The following is a 4,886-nucleotide window of genomic DNA, read 5'->3' as shown; positions in this document are numbered from 1 at the left end:
ACATTCTTGATCAAGGTGTTGATGAAAAGAATGGGGCTAACTAGGGTAAGCCCGAATAAGAATAAATGTTATTCTGAATCACAAGGAGTTGTGAACCCACGGCTAGCTGTATCCCTGAACCATTGAGGGTCACACAAGTACTGGATCATTTGTTCCCGTTCAGAGAATAAATTCAAGTAGTTGAATTTATATATTATAGTAAATTCAAGGAGTTGAATTTATGATAATTAAATTTTGAGAAAATAAATTCAAGGAGTTGAATTTATGAGATTGTAAATTCAAGAAGTTGAATTTATGAAATTTGGAGAAAATAAATTCAATGAGTTGAATTTATAAAATTTGAGAATTTAATATATTAAACTCAAATGTTGGGTTTATTAGATATTAAATTTTTAAGGTGATATAAATTCAAGGAGTTGAATTTATAATTTAAATAATAAATTCAAATGTTGAATTTATAATGATTTAATTTATTAAACTCAAAAGTTGAGCTTATTAATTAATAAATTAAATATGGTGGATAATATGTTAATGGGCTTGTAGGAGTACAAGTCCAACATATTAAATAATTAAAGTTGTTAATGGACTTTAATTAATTGATTAAATTAGTGTGACTAACCCAATTAATTAATTAAGCCCATTAATGTTAATTAAAGGGCCCAATTATTATACTATAATAATTAGGTCATGGATTATTATAAATAGGGATTGAGAGTCAAAACCCTAGCCACCACCTTAAGCAATTTCGAAAATCAGCCTCTTCATCCTCCAAATATTTTCGGCCTCCTTGTTTTTCAAAAGTTGAGCCGTCTCTTGTTTTAATTAATCTCACCGCAAAACTTCTTCCAATTTTCTAGTGCAAATTGGAAGAGGAACAAATTTTCTGGTCGTGGACCTGATTAGAAGAATTAACAAAGGAATTTTTGAAGAAAGTTCGTAGGGATTCATCAAGAGCTAATCCGTTTATACCGGATTAGTTGGAGCCAAGTGATTTAATTCACAAAGGTATAATATTCTAACTCCATATGAATGTTTAATCGTAAAACCATACGAGCGTCCAAATCAAATATATTTTGATTGTCAAAATATAATAAAAATTTTAAAACTTCCGCTGCGTTTGGGCGTGTAGAAACCGAGATCCAACAGTGGTATCAGAGCCAAGGTTTTTCTAGATCGTATGGTTTTGATATTGAATAATTTATTTCTAACCACACAAGAAAATTTTTTAGAAAATTATGGCACCATGAAAATTTATTTTTCCAGATTTTCGAAAAAAAAAAAAAAAATTCGTTTCTGCCCGGAACTGTTCCGGGCAGCCCGTGCGCGCAGGGCCGCGCACGGGGGCGAGCAGCGGTGGCGCGCGCTGTGCGGAGCGTCCGCACAGCGCTCGGCGGCTGCGCTAGCGCGCTGTGCGGAACGTCCGCACAGCGCGCGGCGGCTGCGCTAGCGCGGCGTGCGGAACGTCCGCAGGCGCCGCGCGCACCTGTGCGCCCAGCGCGCACAAGGGCTGCCGCCACTGCCCGAAACGTTCGGACAGCGGGCGGGCAGCGCGGGCGGCTGCTCGGGATCGTCTCGGGAAGCGTGATGTATGATGGGCCTGCATTGTTAGGGCCTAGGGTGCAATTTTCTGATTTTTCAAATTTTTGGGTAAAATTGATATTTTTGAAAATTGATCCAAATTTTATTTTGGAAAATTAAATTTTAGAAAATTAATAATTTTCTTGTAAAATAAATAATTAGAATATGATTTTAATTATTTATGGTAAAAAAAGAGTTTTTACAAGAAATCAATTATTATTTATTTAATTGGAAATTAAATAAATGAGTTTATTTAATTTATTAAATTTTTAATAATTGTGGTGGTTAGTGATAAATTATTAGATTTGTAATTTATCAATTAATTAAATTGTTTAATTAAATTGATTTTAATATTTGATATTAAATGCATGAAGGATGATCGAGAGCCTTGACCAATGTGTTAGGTGTATGTTAGGATATTTTACTGTTTTATTCATTTTGTTAATATTTGATATTATTAAAGTGGGCCTGGTTTATGGCTCGTTCCCACCCCATGAGATGTATCCCTTATGTGACATGGCTATTTAAATGTAATTTTTAGAAATAGTGGGAGATCAAGACTGGAAGATGGTGGGCCTGGAGCACAAGATGAAGACATGTAAAATATTGGAAGCTCATGTAATAAGTTGCCTTTGCATCCCTGCATTGACCTAGGTTTTGGACCTGGATCCATGTCTGGCTCACATGGATCTAATAGTGTTGGCGATCGATCATCCTTATTTATTTATTGTTGAATGTCATACTATGATATATGTGATATATAGTAATATGCATGTATATTATTAAATAATATAGTTGCATGAATCCGGCAAGCATACAAACATGGCACGTGTTTTTATAAAATAAAATGATGAGACAATATTAAAATTAAAATCCCTCATTTTGAATATGATTCAAAATTTATATCAAACCGAAAATGTAAAAATTAAAAGAGTTTAATTTTTCCTTGCCTTCCATCAACCGTGGTTGCATGTTGATCGCTACCCGCGGACAGTGTCTGGCTCATATTATTGGGGAGGCCTGGACGCCGGAAAGCTGTGACTTCCACCGGACATATGATGTGAATTGAGTGGAACTCCCATGACTTCGGCTCATATTATTGGGGAACTCATGGCGACTGTCTACTACAATTCAACATTGATGGGTTGGTTTGACACGCGAAAATAAACGGCGTCATATTATTGGGTCCTTATTAAACGTGAGGCAAAACACGCGGAGGTTGCATAGGGATGCAATTGGATTCTACCTTTTAGAAATTATAATTGGCTGATATTATTCGGGATTATAATTGGCTAATTGGACTCTACGTGCCCACTGAGAAAATACGATTTTCCTTTTTCATCAGAGGGTGGTGAAAATGTCAAAATAGTGGGAGAGAATTTATAAAATAAAAATCCATATTTTATATCTTAAAATTATTTTAAAATAATCCGCAACTATTATTCTGTTTCCATATCAGTATATTTTCGATTTCGTCACATAATACATTTTTATTATTAACATGCTAATCGAATCAAACTTTCAAGACTGGTTGAGAAATTGTTCTGAATTCGGAGAAAATGCATACACACTAATGTCAGTCCTGTTGAACTGACAAAGCATGCAAGATGGTAGGACCATAGTATGCAAGCTAAAGTTTAACATGCTCGTTTTTACGTCAAATGAACTGTAGGGACAGTTTGAGGAAAGATTGAATGATGATGACATTTGAATACACGTGTAAAAGTTGCATGGTTTATGAAACTCATACGATGATGCATATCACTTTCAAGGAGCTCATGACTACATGTATGCAAGATGGGGCTTTGGTCCATGAGCGTGGTGTACATATGATTGGGCTTATTGAGAAAGTGGTGGGCCTGGAATATGTGATTCCCAACGAGTTACTTGATGACATCAATTTGTTGTCATTCTCTTCCTCATTTGACGGGTTTATGGTGAACTTCAATTTGATTAAGATTGATGATAGCCTTGAAGAGCTAGTCAATATGATTATCACTTATGAAGCTATCATAAAATAGGAAAATGATGTTTCCTAATTTGGTTTCTTGTCAGGAACGAAAAATAGCCCACAAGGTAAGGGAAAGAAATGTTCTGCCCCTCACAAAGAAAAACAAACCCAATAAGAAGCAAACTCCGAAGGATACTTAAAGGGCCCACAAAGTCCGATAAGTTAGAACATATTTGTTTCACTGCAAGAAGAATGGACATAAGAAATTATCTGGGCCAAAAATGTTTTGGAAAAGATAAATGAATGTCCAAATTAAACAAGATTTCAACAACAAACAAAAGAAAATGAGAAGATCCAAATCCCGCACAAATATGGCACGCTAGACTAGGTCATATTTCCCAAAGAAGGATGCACAAGCTAGTGGGAGAAGGCATGTTTGACCTGTCAGACATAAATTCTCTACCAACTTGTGAGTCCTGTCTAAAAGGAAAAATGACTAAAACTCCATTCAGTGGAAACGTGGAACGTGCACATGGTCTACTGGATTTGATCCACACAGACGTTTGTGGCCCGCTAAGTGTTAGCACAAAATTTGGGCATTACTACTTCATTACCTTTACTGATGACCATTCGAGGTATGGGTACGTTTATTTGATGAAACACAAATCTGAAGCATTTGAAAAGTTCAAAGAATTCAGATCTGAAGTAGAAAATCAGCTACAAAGAAGTATTAAAGCACTTCGATCTGATCGAGGTGGAGAATACTTGAGTGCTGAATTTTTGGGTTATCTAAAAGAGAATGGGATTCTCTCACAGTGGACTCCACCAGCAACACCACAATTGAATGGTGTTTCTGAACGTCGAAATCGAACTTTGATGGACATGGTTCGATCTATGATGGGATTCACTGAATTGCCTACATCGTTTTGGGGCTTTGCGCTTGAAACTGCGGCAATGTTGTTGAATAATGTCCATACTAAAGCAGTGGATAAAACACCATATGAGATATGGATGGGGAAACCTCCCAAGTATTCTTACTTGAGAATATGGGGATGTCCTGCGTATGTGAAGCAGACAGTGGGAGACAAATTGGATAGTAGATCCACTTTGTGCTACTTTGTAGGATATCCAAAGAATTCTGTTGGATATTATTTCTATCATCCTAGTGAAGCAAAAGTGTTTGTTTCAAGAAATGCCACCTTTTTGGAAAGGGAGTTTCTATTAGATAGAAAAGGCAAGATGATAGAACTTGAAGAAATTCAAGATACTCCCTCAACTTTAGAAGTTGAACCTAATCCCCTAGAACCAGTAGTTGAAGTACAAGCTCCTAGAAGGTCTGATAGGGTTATTAGACCAC

This window comes from Primulina huaijiensis, chromosome 13 (assembly GCF_012295235.1).
Source record: "Primulina huaijiensis isolate GDHJ02 chromosome 13, ASM1229523v2, whole genome shotgun sequence".
Classification (NCBI taxonomy): domain Eukaryota; kingdom Viridiplantae; phylum Streptophyta; class Magnoliopsida; order Lamiales; family Gesneriaceae; genus Primulina; species Primulina huaijiensis.
Note: the sequence above shows the minus strand (reverse complement) of the source record.